Source organism: Taudactylus pleione, unplaced genomic scaffold (genome assembly GCF_031769625.1).
Source record: "Taudactylus pleione unplaced genomic scaffold, aTauple2 ptg000913l, whole genome shotgun sequence".
Taxonomy (NCBI): domain Eukaryota; kingdom Metazoa; phylum Chordata; class Amphibia; order Anura; family Myobatrachidae; genus Taudactylus; species Taudactylus pleione.
Genome location: NW_028285314.1, coordinates 457,402 through 475,676, shown reverse-complemented (window position 1 = coordinate 475,676; position 18,275 = coordinate 457,402).

Below are 18,275 nucleotides of genomic sequence, written 5' to 3'. Positions count from 1 at the left end.
AAATTATGATATAGTGCTCCTTTATCTTGACGACTTAATAATTTTTTCAAAGACATACGCAGAGCATCTGCAACATCTGCGAGAAGTGTTTCAGCGACTCATAGAATATGGATTGAAGCTCAATCCCGGAAAATGTCACCTGTTAAAACTAATAGTCCAATATTTGGGTCACCTGGTGAGTGCAAAGGGAGTAGCTCCCGACCTGGAAAAGATCAAGGTCATTCAGGAGTGGCCAGTTCCTCGAACGGTCAAAGAGATCCGCAGATTTTTAGGCTTTGTCGGTTATTACTGGAGATTTGTAAAGAACTTTGCAAAAATTCCTGTTCCATTGCATGAACTTCTATGAGATCTACCTAAGACTGGATAAACTGGGCATATCCCTGTACTCTGGACCCCTCGGCAACAAGCCGCATTCGACCAATTGAGGGATGTTCTAACCCAGGCCCCATTATTGGCTTACCCCAATTACCAGCAACCTTTTAAGTTGTATACCGATGCTAGCAAAAATGGATTAGGGGCAGTTTTGGCTCAGAAACAAAATGGAGCAGAAAAAGTAATTGCCTATGCTAGCTGGGGTTTAAAGAAGACAGAGCGCAACAATGAAAACTATAGCACCTTCAAATTAGAATTCCTTGCCCTCGTTTGGGCTGTTACAGAAAAATGTAGTGATTACCTCGCTGCAACGCCATTCATCATGTTTACGGACTGCAATCCTCTTGCACATCTACCAACTGCACATCTCGGGGCATTGGAACAGCGATGGTCTTCTCGGCTAGCTAATTTCCAGTACACCATTGAGTATGGCCCTGGCAAGAGCAATAACAACACTGATTCCTAGAGAAGAGGACCTGAGGAAGGACATCAATGGGAAAGGGTGGAGATCCCTGTGTTCAAGCCACCTTCTAAAAAATCAAACATGTCCTCTCAACTTCCATGGAAGTGATCGAGTCAGAAGATACGAATAACTGGTTGCAGTGGCAGAATTAATCTCCTATATTTCAGCAGCTGAAAGCCATGCTGAAGGATGAACAGGGATGGAGTAATCAGGAAAGGCACAGGGCACCAGCAGAGCTCATAAAACTGTGGTGGCAGTGAGACCATTTGGGAATTCGCGAACAGCTGTTAATACGACATAACATCAACCCCAAGACCCATCTGCCAAATGTTCAGATTCTTATTCCACGTGCCAAGATTAAAGGTACACTATAGCTGTATCATGATTGGTCTGGCCACTTTGGAACTCAAAACACATAAACAATGGTGAGACAACATTTCTACTGGATAGACCTGTGGAAGGATGTTGAAGAGTGGTGTAGAGACTGTACTGCATGCAATTTGCAGAGACCATTACCAGAAACTCAAAAAGCCCCGCTCCATCCCATAGTTACTAAGCAACCATTGGAGTTGGTCACAATTGATTATATGAAACTCCAAAAAAACCAAGCTGGTTATGAATATGCCATTACTACAGTGGATCACTATACCAAATTTGCTGTGGTCTTGCCAGTTAAAGATTTGACAGCAAAAACTACTGCAGAGATTTTCTGGAGGGCTTTTGTGCATCCATATGGATACCCTACCAAGATCCTAACAGACCAAGGCCCTGCCTTCACTTCGAAATTGTTTCAGGAATTATGTCTCCTCTATGGATGTAAGAAATTGAAAACCACAACTTATCAACCCCAAGGGAATGAATTGTTTGAGCGGACCAATCAAACACTTATTCATCTATTACTTGCCTCACCATCACAACAACATTCTGAATGGCCAACCCTATTAGCAGAAATGATATACATTTACAACAATTCTACCCACAGTTCTACCGGCTATAAACCCTATTACCTATTGTTTGGGCGACAGGGACAATTACCCGAAGATATTCGATTTGGAATACTGTCAAGCACATCAGTGGAACCTTTTCTAGAGACCAACTGGGTGTCAGAACATCAGAAGCACCTAAAAACCTCCCAGCAACTGGTGGACCAGTATATGGAAAAAGTTCGGAGTCAACAAGAAGAAAATTATAATCTCTCCACTCAAGCCACTCCATTAAAGGTGGGAGATTGTGTACTAAAATGAATCAACAATGTCACAGCAAGTTGGCTTATTACTGGGAGTCAATCCCTTATGTAGTGACAGAAATTCCCCAACCAGGGGTGTCAGTATACCAGATCAAATGATAAGATGGAGCACGATTGGGGTTGGTCCATAGAGGTCAACTCAAACTATGTCCAGATCGAGTCATGAGTCAAAGTCAGATGTATGTGCCTAAAAGTGATAGGATAAACTCCTCATCTCCCCAAGACTCTAACAGCTAGTTGAGCCTTATGATGAATAGCTTTTGACCGACTATCTCTAGCATAGAGTTAAATGAATCTAACATGGATGGAGTCTCTGAAGGTCAAGAACCAGAGTCTCCAGATAGCGATTGCCCAGAAGCACCCTTGCTAAGAGATTCAACACGGAGTACAAAGGGAGTGGCACCTCTTCGTTACAGACTATAATGCATTATTATACTTGTGCTTAAGTTAATGTTGGAAATATTTAAGGCTGTACTTATGAATGTAATGCACTAGAGTAATCTTTTGTGAAGATGTTAAAATTGTTGTGAGATACTAGAGAAACATGCTTGAGGACACGCATGATTCAGAGGAGAAAAATGTGATACCCCTAGTTCTGGGAGTATCACTGCTCGGTACCTTTAGTAGTGAAATTCCTTTGTTTGTTCAAGATATGTGCTCTACTGTATACTTATGTATGTATAGTGCCCCAAGGCTGTATGTGCACTGAGTACTGGCATATTCATACTATATATCATGCCAGCCAGACTGTTTATGTACCCACACACCGGGATTGTGAACTGTCCCCCTACCATGGACTGTTGATGCTGGGGGGCACGAGGCCAGGAATTCCCCACTGTACTGAAGAGGGGAGCACAGCTCTCCCTCCTGCAGTGAGTTATGGCCAGTGACTGGATTATGACACGTGCACCTGGTGGTAATACAGCCGGCGTGTACATCGGGACCCGGATGAAGGAGATAAGAAGAACTGCCCAGCTGACCATTGGGCAGTCCCGAGGTGGCAGTAGTACAGCGTGGTGACCGCGCACTTACCTAAGGGTTGAGGAGATGGAGGATAGGAGCCAGAGGAGCCGAGCGAGTCGGTCCACTGACTAGGAGGCGGCTGCTGAGCATGTGATGTGCGAGGGTCGGTGCCTGCTGGGAGAGGAGGCGGGCTGGAGCTAGATTGGAGGCGGGCTGTGGGAGGCTGCAAGTGCCAAAGGCTGACCTGAAGGAGGAGAGGACCAAAGAGGGTGGTGATTACCCGGTAATTGCCCCAATCATCTGTTCAAGCTGCCAGAAAGGTCTGTAACCTAAAACACACCCAGTCATCTTACTGTGAGGTTACCCCGTGACTCAGTCACCAGAGAACAGTAAATTAACAGGGGACCAAGGCTCTACCAGGGAATGTCAGAATAAATAACCCAGAGGTTACTTAATTCAGGCAGTTCCAGCCTAGAAAACATTGTATAGACTGCAGCCATTATATAGACTGCAGCCACCCGTTATTTTGCCCGCAACCTGTCAGTGATAGACTCAGCACCTAATATATACCCTCCCTACACTTGTGTAGGCAGTTTCAACATTCTTCATAACTCCGGCACTAGAAAGAACTGTTATTTCTTCATTGCAGCACCTGTTAAAAGTGAGGATTATTTCCTAGAAGCTGCCACAGTCCTGAGCAGATTAAAGTACAGCCACAGGTCACTGATTAATTGCCGCGCATCATCTCCTTTGTCAAGGTCTGTTGCTACCTACAAATCATCAGGGACAGCTGGAGTTAACTGTATTGCAGACTTTCCGTGAGTACAGGAATTGCTTGATCCTTGGAGTACCCAAGGCATTCTACCAACACCAAACTACGTTGCATACATCCTCTCCCTGCACCAATATTAGTATTATAAAGCAAACACTGCAAAGGAATCGTTAATGTTGAATGTAATTAGGAACATTATTGCCAGCTGGCAACATTATAGGGAACAACAGTGTAACCAACACAGAGCAGAGCTTACAAGCAAGAAAGGGAAAGCTGTAGGATATAGTACTTGTACCAAGTAAAATTATGCGCTCGCAAGCGGGTCGATGGTGGCCCAGTGCGCATGCGCACGACGGAGCCAGCTCCGTCGTGCGCATACGTGAGACCCGGATAGCGACAGGCAAACCCTCGCTCCTGGTCTCGCACGAAAGGGGGCGTGCTGTCGATGTTGAGTGACAGCACGCCCCCTTTGGTAGGCGGGCCGGGGGGGGGGGTGGCTGCCCAGACAGGCGTTCCCATGTGAATGCCTCCGTTTAGGGACGGCCCCACTGACATCACGAGTGATGTCAGTGGGAGAGATTTCGGCTCTGTTAGAGCTGAAATCTCTCTGGTGCTTGCGGCAACGAGACCCTACCACAAGGGTCTCGACGCAAGCCCGATGGTCGCAATGGTCTTGACCATCGCGACCATCTTCCTGGCCGCTCGCTATAGCTGTGGGTGGTCACACACAGCTATGCGAGCGGCCAGGAGACCGTTCAAAAAAAAAATTGCCCGGTCCTGATTCAGAGCGAGCGCTCTATCACAGCGTCCGGCTCTGAATCAGGGCCAGAGTTAGCTGGCCAGCCATTTGTGGACTTTAGTAAATTATTGATTAATCTTTAAAACAGCTGTTCAGGGTTATTTGCTATTATTAGGGGTCAGGTATAAAGGTTATGTTCTGAACCGTGAATTGCATTGTATTAACCATTTTTCCGCAGACCCAGTATCGGAGTAGAAGGCAGTTACAGTACAATAAAATTCCAAACCTTGTTAGGTGTAATTAATCTATGTGTAAATGTTCTAAAATGTCTGGTATGTAACACCTGCATACAATTGTCAAATTTCGGTTGTATATAAAAAACAAGTGTTATGGTACAAAGTGTCTTGCTGTGATACTGTAAGTGTTAACCACATTATGAGTGGTAACCATTTGTCGCAATTGTTGGGAGAAAGGCAGTCAAAGGTAAGGCCACCATTCACACATACTTACCTGTGCACTCATCCAGAACCCTAATCGGGTTATTACAATATTTGGCGTCACAAGAACACGATTCAGTGGGAGTCCAAAGTCAAGCAGAATATAAAATGTCATGAGAACAACCAGCAACAGGAGATGCAACCGGAGCACCAGGAGCATTCAATCCTATAACACTACCTTATTATTTTGGTGCCCTGTGGTTGCCAACATACACCGGAGATATCCATGGAATGGATTGGACTACCTTTACCGAATTTAAGAACAAAATCAAAGCAATGTTCCGACTCTATCCTTTAAGCGAACAACAACAAGTTGAAGTGCTGATTGGACAGTTAAAAGGGTCGGCTCTCAGCGAGGTCACCTCATGGCCTGTGGAAGAAAAATGAAGAGTGGACCAAATCTTACTTCGGCTTGCCACTACTTTTGAAATTCGAACACTGTTAGAACTAAAAATTTGATTCTACTTCAGGAAACAACTGCCAGGAGAAACTCTCCGCTACTTTGCTTTAAGTTTGCAAGAAGCATTGCATGCCATTCAAGCAAAGGATGCTGATGAGATTAGGGATACGGATGAAACCCTAGTGTCCCAATTCATTGAAGGTTCTGGTTCAGAAGGAGTAAGGTCCCAGTTATGCATGTTAAGAATGCTGTTGCCAGATCATTCCTTTTTGGACTTCAAGGAAATGGCCACTCAAGTAGTTGGCCCTACACTTACTTGAGAGCTTAATTTCCCTGAAATGCTGGGATTTCAGGATTCGCAGTGTATAGGTCTAAATCCAGGTCCAGGGATAGGGAATGTCGCAGCCCTTAAAGAACCATTTGTTCAGAGCATTCAAACTTCTACTACGGAGTGTTTGGTCAAATTGCAGACTTCCTTACAGAAATCAGCTAGGCCTTTGGCCAACTCTTTGATCTGACCTTGTATGTTTTTCAAACAACCAATGTCTGGTGCCTCTGGGCAGAGATGGAGAGGAGACAGACAAAGAGCAGATAATAAATGGCAGCAACCACCACCCAGAGGTGGAAGAAGACCAACAGACCAATTTGACCCTCAAGGTTGCCCTATATGTCGTCGTTGTCAAAGATCTGGACATATTTGAAAGAAATTGCAATTGGATGGAGAATTTAAACTCCCAGGCCCCGAGGAGGGAGACTGAACCTTTGAGGGAACAACAGTAAAAGGTCCTATCCCAGAGGAATGGTAGCCAAGGTACATAGGATGATGCCCCACTATACCCATCTCCATAAATGGTCTAACTATTATGGCTATGATTGATACGGGATCACAAATAATCACCATTCAGTTATCTACCTTTGAACAGAATTGAAGTGAGAACCATCTGATTTATGCCTCCACCTTCCTGGCTGCAATTAATGGCTAGTAACGGTGTTGGGATTACTTGTTGATAATACTGGGAGACCAATGTCCAAGTGGTATCAACTTTCCTTCCTCATCCGGGATGTCTTATAACCCAGACAAATGATCCAAATGCTGTTCCTATCATTCTTGGAATGAATATTTTACAGAAGTGTCCTAAAGAGCTGGTCTTAATCTTGAAACAAGAGTTACCTCAGGCAGTGGTGTGAGAGCAAAACATCTTACAGAAAACAATCAAAATTCTTCAAGGACATCAGAAGTTTGACTCCTACTGGAGATTTGGGGAGAGTACAAATTACTGAAGGCAAACTGCTTAAATTATGACCAAACTCTGAAAACCTGGTCTGGGGGAAGGCTCGTTGTGGTCCGTTATCACGCTGTGGTGGAACCATGTGTGACAAATGATATATCGGAGACCATGGAAAACTCACCACAGAAAAGAAAGGAGCTCTAGAAGTGGTCAAAGAAAATTCAGAGGCCTTTAGCTATGATCCTACTGATTTTGGAATTGCTCTCCATATTCAGCATTGCATCCCTACAGGAGAAGCATTACCAATTAAAGAGAGACATCATCCAATAGCTCCAGCTCTATATCAGCCTGTACGGAAGATGCTTGAAGAGATGAAGGCCACTGGAGTCATTCAGGAAAGCCACAGTCCATGGGCTGCACCGATGGTGCTGGTAAAAAAGAAAAATGGACAACTAAGATTCTGTGTGGTTTATAGAAAATTAATAAAGCAACTCAAAAGGATGCATGCCCCTTGCCCAAAACAGAGGAATCATTAGCGGCACTAATATCTTCTCAATACTTCTCCACTCTAGATCTCACCAATAGCTCCTGGCAGATTCCCATGGTGCCTGAAGATAAAGAGAAAACAGCAGTCACTACACCCATGGGACTTCATGAATTTATTGTATGCCCTTTGGATTGTGCAACGCACCAGCCACATTCCAACTCATGATGGAGCTTTGACTCGGTCATTGAAATTATGATATGGTGCTCCTTTATCTTGACGACGTTATAATTTTTTCAAACACATATGCAGAGCCTCTGCAACATCTGTGAGAAGTGTTTCAGCGACTCATAGGGGCATATACAATTAGGCGCAAGGTTTGGTGAGTTAAAAACCTTGTGCACCTCGCACCCAATTCCGGAATACCACAGGTATGCGCACTCCTGTTACCCGCAGTATTCAATTAAAAAGGTAGAGGACGTGGGGTTTTCAGCTCTGAAAACCCCGCGCCATGTAAAATGTAAAAAAAACTAAAAACCCACTTACTGTACCTGGCAGGGGATCTCTGCGGCTCCCAGTGGCTTCCCCTCTCTCTCCTTACTGGAGAGGGGGCTGCTGGGAGTCCCAGGGGCTGGTGGGAGGAGCAAGGGCTGCTGGGACTCCCAGCAGCCCCCTCTCCAGTAAGGAGAGAGAGGGGAAGCCACTGGGAGCCGCAGAGATCCCCTGCCAGGTACAGTAAGTGGGTTTTTAGTTTTTTTTACATTTTACATGGCGCGGGGTTTTCAGAGCTGAAAACCCCACGTCCTCTACCTTTTTAATTGAATACTGCGGGTAACACACTTACATACAGCACACACACTGACATACTCACCCTGCTGCAGAAGAGCCGGCTCCCAATGCTGGATGCAGAAGAAGATGCAGAAGACAGTGCTGCAGGAGGTAAGTAATTAAGGACTAATTAAGCTAATTGGATACTTCCAATTGCTTAATTAGTCCTTGGGGGGGGTGCCGTGGGGGTGTCAGAGCAAGTTCCATTGATTTTTCCTTAAATCATCGATTTTAGAAAAAATCACGCTTGCTCAGGAGGTGTGTGAAAAAAAACCTCCTGGTGCATGTTTTTTAAAAATAGAATAGAAAAAAACCCATACCGGCAGGAAAAACCTCACAGGTGTGGGTTTTTGCTATTCTCGCACACAATTGAATATGCCCCATAGAATATGGATTGAAGCTCAATCCCGGAAAATGCCACCTGTTAAAACCAAAAGTCCAATATTTGGGTCACCTGGTGAGTGCGAAGGGAGTAGCTCCAGACCCGGAAAAGATTAAGGTCATTCGGTTCCTTGAACGGTCAAAGAGGTCCGCGGATTTTTAGGCTTCGTCGGTTATTACCGGAGATTTGTAAAGAATTTTGCAAAAATTCCTGTTCCATTGCATGAACTGCTACAGGATCTACCTAAGAATGGATGAACTGGGCATATTCCTGTACTCTGGATCCCTCGGCAACAAGCCGCATTCGACCAATTGAGGGATGTTCTAACCCAGGCCCCGTTATTAGGTTACCCCGATTACCAGCTACCTTTAAAGTTGTATACCGATGCTAGCAAAATGGATTAGGAGCAGTCTTGGCTCAGAAACAAAATGGAGAAGAAAAAGTAATCGCCTATGCTAGCCAGGGTTTAAAGAAGACAAAGCGCAGCGATGAAATCTATAGCGCCTTCAAATTAGAATTCCTTGCCCTTGTCTGGGTTGTTACAGAAACATTTCGTGATTACCTTCCTGCAACTCCATTCATCGTGTTTACGGACTGCAATCCTCTTGCACATCTCCCAACTGCACATCTCGGGGCATTGGAACAGCGATGGTCTTCTCGGCTAGCTAATTTCCAATACAGAATTAAGTATCAAGCTGGCAAGAGCAATAACAATGCTGATGCTCTATCTCGACTTCCTAGAGAAGAGGAACCTGAGGAAGGGGTAAGCAATCGGGAAGCCGACTGCCTAAATACCGGCAGCCGGCTTCCCGACTGTCTTATCCCGGCATGGGTGAAATGCCGGGCATCTAGATGTAGACGCCTGGAATTTCCCCGGCGCCCGGCATCATGATCATAGTGATGCCGGGTGCCACGAGCGGACAGCCGCGGGGGGGAGGGTTAGGTTTAGGGCTCCCGGGGGGGACTTAGGGTTAGGCACCCCCCCGGGGGACTTAGGTTTAGGCAGCGGGGAAGGGGGTGGTTAGGGTTAGGCACTAAGAGGGGGGATTAGGGTTAGGCACTTGGGGGGAAGTTAGGGTTAGGCACCCCTAAGGAGGGTTAGGGTTAGGGGGGTTAGGTAAGGTTAGTCTATACTTACCTATCCACGATCGGGATTTCCAGCGCTGTCTGGCTTCCACTGCTTCAAATTCTGCTCCTGTCGGGCTGCCGCCGCCGGTTTATCATACCCATTCCGAGGAAGGAGATCCATGGGAAAGAGTGGAGATCCCTGTGTTCAAGCCACCTTCTAAAAAATCAAACATGTCCTCTCAAGTTCCATGGAAGTGACGAGATATATGAAGTTATATGAATAACTGGTTGCAGTGGCAGAATGAATCTCCTATATTTCAGCAGCTTAAAGCCATGCTGAAGGGTGAACAGGGATTGAGTAAGCAGGAAAGGCACAGAGCACCAGCAGAGCTCGTAAAACTGTGGCAGCAGCGAGACCAGTTGGGAATTCACAAATAGCTGTTAATACAACATAACATCAACCCCAAGACCCATCTGCCAAATGTTCAGATTCTTATTCCACGTGCCAAGATTGAAGGTATACTATAGGTGTATCGTGATTGGTCTGTCCACTTTGGAACTCAAAAAACAGAAACAGTGAGACAGCACTTCTACTGGATAGACCTGCGGAAGGACGTTGAAGAGTGGTTGTTACAAGTCGAGGTCACGACTTGACACTTTCTGACAGTAAGCCCAGACAGGATGGGGTTAATCCAGTTTTTCCTGTTGCTAGGAGATCAGCACGCCTCAGGAAGTGATGTGTATTCCACAAGTGCAAACCTGACTGGGACTTCAGCCTATTTATACGCACTGATCTATTGCACCTGTGCTGACTATAGAGTGTCTGTGAGTTCCCTCAGCCTGGCTGCAGAGTCAGGTTGTTCCTGTTCTACTGTTCACTGAACTCCCACATGGCTTCCTAACCGCTCCAAGTAGCTTCCGTGCTACCACCTATATCCAAACGGCTTCCTAGCCATACCAAGTAGTTGTTGTGCTTCCACCAATCTCCAAACAGCTTCCTAGTCGCATCCAGCAGCTCCCGTGCTGCCAACATTCAGCATACAGCTTCCTAGCTGCTCCAAGTAGCTTCCTTGCTACCACCAATCTCCAACCGGCTTCCTAGCCGCATCCAGCAGCTCCCGTGCTGCCAACGTTCATCATATGGCACACTTGCCGCACCATCGGCTCTCAAAGCCATTATCAAACCCTAGACAGTTTATCTATGGCAATAACCCCAACATTGGCACCATTGCTGCAACATTGGTGCACTTACCGCACCATCTGCTCTCAAAGCCATTATTAAACCATAAACTGCTTATCTATGGCAATTGCCCCAACATCAGCACCATCACTGTAACATCGGCACACTTGCTGCACCATTGGCTCTCAAAGCCATTATCAAACCATAGACTGTTTATCTATGGCAGCTGCCCCAACATCGGCACCATCGCTACAACATCGGCACAGTTGCCGCACTATCGGCTCTCAGAGCCATTTGCTAACCCTAGACTGTTTATCTATGGCTAGTGCCGCACCATTGGCACCATTGCCGCACCATAAACATCATTGTCGCACCATCAGCACCGTTACTTCACCATCGGCACAGCTGCCACACCATCGGCTCCCAAGCTATTGTCCAAAAAACCAAACTGTACTCTCACAACATCCGTACCATCGATATCCTTATAATCATAAACTGTGTCAGTCCTAACTGTACATTCTTTACCTATTGAATTCCCCTGTATCTCCATGTGAGCTGCTATTACCTCGAGCATAAGTCCAGGTGGCCACCTAAGTACCGATGAACGTATCCTAGTTCTAAGGGAACAATGGGCGGTTGTTATTGGCAGAAGATCTCGCTAGCTGGTTTCTTGTGGTGACACATGGGGTAGGCATCGGAATTTGTAACAGTGGTGTAGAGACTGTACTGCATGCAATTTGCGTAGACCGCTACCAGAAACTCAAAAAGCCCCACTCCATCCCATAGTGACTATGCAACCATTGGAGTTGGTCATAATTGATCACGTGAAGCTCCAAAAAAGCCAAGCTGGTTATGAATATGCCATTACTATAGTGAATCACTATACCAAATTTGCAGTGGTCTTGCCCATTAAAGATTTGACAGCAAAAACTACTGCAGAGATTTTCTGGAGGGCTTTTGTGCGTCCAAATGGATACCCTACCAAGATCCTAACAGACCAAGGACCTGCCTTCATTTTGAAACTGTTTCAGGAACTAGGTCTCCTCTATGGATGTAAGAAATTTGAAAACCACAGCTTATCGTCCCCAAGGGAACAGATTGTATGAGCGGACCAATCAAACACTTATTCATCTGTTAAGTGCCTTACCGTCACAACAACATTCCGAATGACCAACCCTATTAGCAGAAATGATATACATTTACAACAATACTACCCACAGTTCTACTGGCTATACACCCTATTACCTATTGTTCAGGTGACAGGGACAATTACCCGACGACATTTGATTAGAAATACTGTCAAGCACACCAGAGGAACTTTTCTAGTGACCAACTGGGTGACAGAACATCAGAAGCACCTAAAAATCTTCCAGCAACTGGTGGACCAGTAAATGGAAAAAGTTCGGAGTCAACAAGAAGAAAACTATAACCTCTCCACTCAAGCCACTCCATTAAAGGTGGGAGATCGTGTACTAAAAAGAAATCAACAATGTCACAGCAAGTTGGCTTATTATTGGGAGTCAATCCCTTATGTAGTGACAGAAATTCCCCAACCAAAGGTGTCAGTATACCAGATCAAACAATAAGATGGAACACGATTGGGGGTAGTCCATAGAGATCAACTCAAACTATGTCCTGATCGAGTCACTAGTCAAAGTCAGATGGATATGCCTCAAAGTGATAGGATAAGCTCCTCATTTCCCAAAGACTCTACCAGCTATTTGAGCCTTATGATGAACCACTTTTGGCCGACTATCTCTAGCATAGAGTTAAATGAATCTAACATGGAGTCTGAAGGTCAAGAACCAGAGTCTCCAGATAGTGAGTGCCCAGAAGCACCCTTGCTAAGACGTTCAACATGGAGTACAAAGGGAGTGGCACCGCTTTGTTACAGACTATAATGCATTATTATACCTGTGCTGATGTTAATGTTGAAAATATATAAGGCTGTACTTATGAATGTAATGCACTAGAGTAATCTTTTGTGAAGATGTTAAAATTGTGAGATACTAGAGGACACACATGATTCAGAGGGGAAGAATGTGATACCCCTAGTTCTGGGAGTATCACTGCTGGGTACTTTTAGTAGTGAAATGCCTTTGTTTGTACAAGATATGTTCTCTACTGTATACTTATGTATAGTGCCCCAAGGATATATGTTGTAGGGTATGTGCACTGAGTACTGGCATATTCATGCTTTATATCATGCCAGCCAGACTGTCTATGTACCCCCCCTCCAGGATTGTGAACTGTTCCCATGCTATGGACTGTTGATGCTAAGGGCACAAGGCCTGGACTGAAGAGGGTAGCCCAGCTTGCCTTCCTGCAGTGAGTTATGGCCAGTGACTGGATTTTGACATGCTCACCTGGTGGGAATAAAACTGGTGCATGCATCGGGATCCGGATGAACGAGATAAGAGGAGCTGCCCAGCTAACCGTTGGGCAGTCCTAATGCAGCAGAAGTACAGCATGGTAACCTCACACTTACCTGGCAGTTGAGGAGATGGAGGACAGGAGCCGGGGGAGCCGAGCGAGCTGGTTTGCTGACTAGGAGGTGGCTGCTGATCATGTGACGTGTGAGGGTCGGTGCCTGCTGGGAGAGGAGGCAGGCCAGAGCAAGATCAGAGGCGAGCTGTGGGAGGCTGCAAGTGGTGGAAGCTGACCTGAAGGAGGAGAGGACCAAAAAGGGTGGTGATTAACTGGTAACTGCCTTATTCATCTGTTCAAGCTGCCAGAAAGGTCTGTAACCTAAAACACACACCCAGTCATCTTACTGTGAGGTTACCCCGTGACTCAGTCATCAGAGAACAGTAAATTAACAGAGGGGACAAACACTCTAGCAGGGAATGTCAGGATTAATAACCCAGAGGTTACTTAATTCAGGCAGTTCTAGCCTAATAAACATTGTATAGACTGCAGCCACCTGTTATTTTGCCCGCAGCCTGTCAGTGATAGACTCAGCACCTAATATACAGTATACCCTCCCTCCACTTGTGTAGGCAGTTTCAACACACTTCATAACTCCGGCACTAGAAAGAACTATAATTTCTCCATTGCAGCACCTGTTAAAAGTGAGGATTATTCCCTAGAAGCTGCCACCGTCCTGAGCAAATTAAAGTACAGCCACAGGTCACTGATTAATTGCCGCGCATCACCTCCTTTGTCAAGGTCTGTTGCTACCTACAAATCATTAGGGACAGCTGGAGTTAACTGTATTGCAGACTTTCCCTGAGTACAGGAATTCCTTGATCCTTGGACAGGCCTGCCAAGAGCCGTGGCGGGCCCCGGTAATAGGGGGCGTGGCCTAATCGCGGGAGGCGTGGCCACGCCCTCTTGACGAGAGAAAAAAAAAATTTTGCAGCGCGCGCAGCAGCCACGAGCAGTCTCCAACTGCGGCTCAGCACACGCTGTGTGCTGGGCTGCTGTGAGGGGGGGGGGTGGTGCCGGACCCGGGCCCCCACCGGGTCCCTCATGAAGCCCGGGCCCGGGTAATCTGTACCCGCTCCCCCCCCCCCCTTTCGGCGCCACTGTCCTTGGAGTACCCCAGGCATTCTACCATCGCCAAACTACATTGCATACATCCTCTCCCTGCACCAATATTAGTATTATAAAGCAAACACTGCAAAGGAATCGTTAATGTTGAATGTAATTAGGAACATTATTGCCAGCTGGCAACATTATAGGGAACAACAGTGTCACCAACAGAGAGCAGATCTAAAGGCCCCCATACATCAGCAATTGATTGCAGCAATTGTGCAATTTGCATCGATTGTGTATAAAAATCTTTCCCTTTTTCAATCGATTGTGGCATCTCTGCAATCGATTGAAAAAGGGAAAGATTTTTCTACACAATTTATTGCAAATTGCACGATTGCTGCAATCAATTGCTGATGTATGGGGGTCTTTACCCTTGCTTTGTTAACTCAACACAGAGCAGATCTAACCCTTGCTTTGTTAAATCAAACCTCTAATAAACAGGAAGCTTACAAGCAAGAAAGGGAAAGCTGTAGGATATAGTACATGTACCAAGTAAAATTACTTACACCATTATTTCTTCAACCAGTCATCAAATGTGCACCATCGTACAGAGGGCTTGATTCAGACCCGGTCGCAAGCGCTGTGCGCTCGCAACTGGGTCGATGGTGGGCCAGTGCCTATGCGAACGACGGAGCCGGTTCCGTCGTGCGCATGCGCGAGACCCGGATAGCGACGGGCAATCCATCATTCCGGGTCTTGTTGCAAAGGGGGCATGCTGTCAATGTTGAGTGACAGCATGCCCCCTTTGGTGGGCAGGCCAGTGGAGTAGCTGCCCAAATGGAGGCGTTCCCATGTGAACGCTTCCGTTTGGGGGTGGCCCCACTGACAAAAAAATAGCCCAGCCCTGATTCAGAGCGAGCGCTCTGTCAGAGCGTCCGGCTCTGAATCAGCGCCAGAGTTAGATGGCCAGCCATTTGTGGACTTTTGTAAATTATTGATTAATCTTTAAAACAGCTGTTCAGGGTTATTTGCTATTATTAGGGGTCAGGTATAAAGGTTATGTTCTGAACCGTGAATTGCATTTTATTAACCATTTTTCCACAGACCCCAGTATCGGAGTAGAAGGCAGTTCCAGTACAATAAAATACAAAACCTTGTTAGGTGTAATTAATCAATGTGTAAATGTTCTAAAATGTCTGGTATGTAACACCTGTATAAAATTGTCATTAACATTACTCTAATTAATTTGAGTGCCGATTTTCGGTTGTATATAAAAAACAAGTGTTATGGTACAAAGGGCCTGATTCAGAGCCGCTCGTAAGCGGCCTCTCGTTCGCACCGAGCGATGTTCGCACATCTGCACATGCGTATGGGTCATAACGCGCCAACCAGTCATTGTGGTCGGAAATCGTACGCTCGTAAAACAGCAAGGGCCTGCTAATTTGAGTGACAGAATGAGGCGTTTGTGGGTGGTAACAGGGGAAGGTGCTTGAGAACGGGGAGTGGAGATCCGAACGCAGGTGTGCCAAATGGTCAAAACGGGCGTTTAATGGGTGTGCATAATTAACAAAGCAGCGTCACCGACCACGTCACTTGGTTGTCTTTGAGCTTGATCTGCTCGCAGTGATTGCGGTAGGAAAATCCTACCACAAGAATTGTGAGCAGTTCAGACGCCTTTCGATGTACTCGAATAATCTAATAAATAGCGGAGATGACGTATGATGCGAACGGCCAAGGGGCGTCTTTACAAAATAGCGAGCACATGTTTCGGACGCTCGCTCAGACATAGAGGCGTCAACAGACCGCAAAGAGCGAGTGCTTAATTTAAATATCCGGCCCCTTTTTCTGAACGAGCGTCCACAAATAGCGTCCGGCTCTGAATCAGGCCCAAAGTTTCTTGCTGTGATACTGTAAGTGTTAAGCACATTATGAGTGGTAACCATTTGTCACAATTGTTGGGAGAAAGGCAGTCAAAGGTAAGGCCACCATTCAAACATACTTACCTGCACTCATCCAGAACCCTAATCGGGTTATTACAATATTTGGCGTCACAAGAACACGATTCAGTGGGAGTCCAAAGTCAAGCAGAATATAAAATGTAATGAGAACGACCAGCAACATGAGATGCCTCCAGAGCACCTGGAGCATTCAATCCTATAACACTACCTTATTATTTCGGTGCCCCGTGGTTGCCAACATACACCGGAGATATCCATGGAATGGATTGGACTACCTTTACCGAATTTAAGAACAAAATTAAAGCAATGTTCCGACTTTATCTTTTAAGCGAACAACAACAACAAGTTGAATTGCTGATTGGACAGTTAAAAGGGTCGGCTTTCAAAGATGTCACCTCATGGCCTGTGGAAGAATAAAGAAGAGTGGACCAAATCTTACTTCGGCTTGCCACTACTTTTGAAATTCGAACTCTGTTAGAACTAAATTCTTGATTCTACTCCAGGAAACAACTGCCAGGAGAAACTCTCCGCTAAACAACCAACATCTGGTGCCTCTGGGCAGGGATGAAGAGGAGAGAGAAAAAGAGCAGATAATGAATGGCGGCAACCACCACCCAGAGGTGGCAGAAAACCAACAGACCAATTTGACCCTCAAGGTTGCCCAATATGTCGTCAATGTCAAAGATATGGACATATTGAAAGAAATTGCAATTGGATGGAGAATTTAAACTCCCAGGGCCCGAGGAGGGAGACCGAACCTCGGGGGGGAACAACAGTAAAAGATCCTAACCCAGAAGTATGGTGGCCAAGGTACGTAGGACGATGCCCCACTATACCCATCTCCATAAAGAGTTTAACTATTATGGCTATGATTGATACGGGATCGCAAATAACCACCATTCAGTTATTTACCTTTGCACAGGATTGGGATGAGAACCATCTGATTATGCCTCCACCTTCCTGGCTGCAATTAATGGCTAGTAACGGCCTTGAGATTACTTTCCAAGGATACTGGGAGACCTATGTCCAAGTGGAATCAACTTTCCTTCCTTGTCAGGGATGTCCTATAACTCAGACAAATGATCCAAATGCTGTTCCTATTATTATTGGAATGAATATCCTACAGAAGTGTCCTAAAGAGCTGGTCTTAATCTTTAAACAAGAGTTACCTCAGGCAGTGGTGCGAGAGCAAAACATCTTACAGAAAACAATCAAAATTCTTCAAGGATATCAGGAGTTTATGACTCCTACTGGAGATTTGGGGAGAGTGCAAATTACTGAAGGCAAACTGCTTAAATTATGACCAAACTCTGAAACCCTGGTATGGGGGAAGGCTCATTGTGGTCCGTTATCACACTGTGGTGGAAAAATGTGTGATGAATAATAAGGTGGAAGTTGTTGTGGCACGAACCTTAGCAACAGTGGAGAATGGAAGAGTTCCCATCAGGATTCTTAATCCTCATAGCCATGTGGTCAAGCTTTACTGGCATCAACCTATTGCCAAATTATGTTGGACCACCTTCCAAGACGTAAAACATTTGAAAATGGAGGCCTATCGAAGTAATCGCCTGCATGCCAGGATAAAGGAGTCAGAGGAGAAAACGAAATGGTGGGAAGACATTCATATCGGAGACCATGGAACCCTCACCACAAAAAAAAGAAGCTCTAGTAGTGGTAAAAGAAAATTCAGAGGCCTTTAGCCATGATCCTACTGATTTCGGAATTGCTCTCCATATTCAGCTAAGCATCCCTAGAGGAGAAGCATTACCAATTAAAGAGAGACATTGTCCAATAGCTCCAGCTCTATATCAGCCTGTACAGAAGATGCTTGAAGAGATGAAGGCCACTTGAGTCATTCAGGAAAACCACAGTCTGTGGGCTGCACCGATGGTGCTGGTAAAGAAGAAAAATGGACAACTAAGATTCTGTGTGGATTATAGAAAATTGAATAAAGTAACTCATAAGGACACATACCCCTTGCCCATAATAGAGGAATTATTAGCGGCACTAAAATCTGCTCAATACTTCTCCACTCTAGATCTCACCAATAGCTACTGGCAGATTCCCATGGTGCCTGAAGATACAGAGAAAACAGCATTCACTATGCCCATAAGACTTCATGAATTTAATTGTATTCCCTTTGGATTGTGCAACACGCCAGCCACATTCCAGCGCATGATAGAGCATTGTCACGGTCATCGATATTATGATATGGTG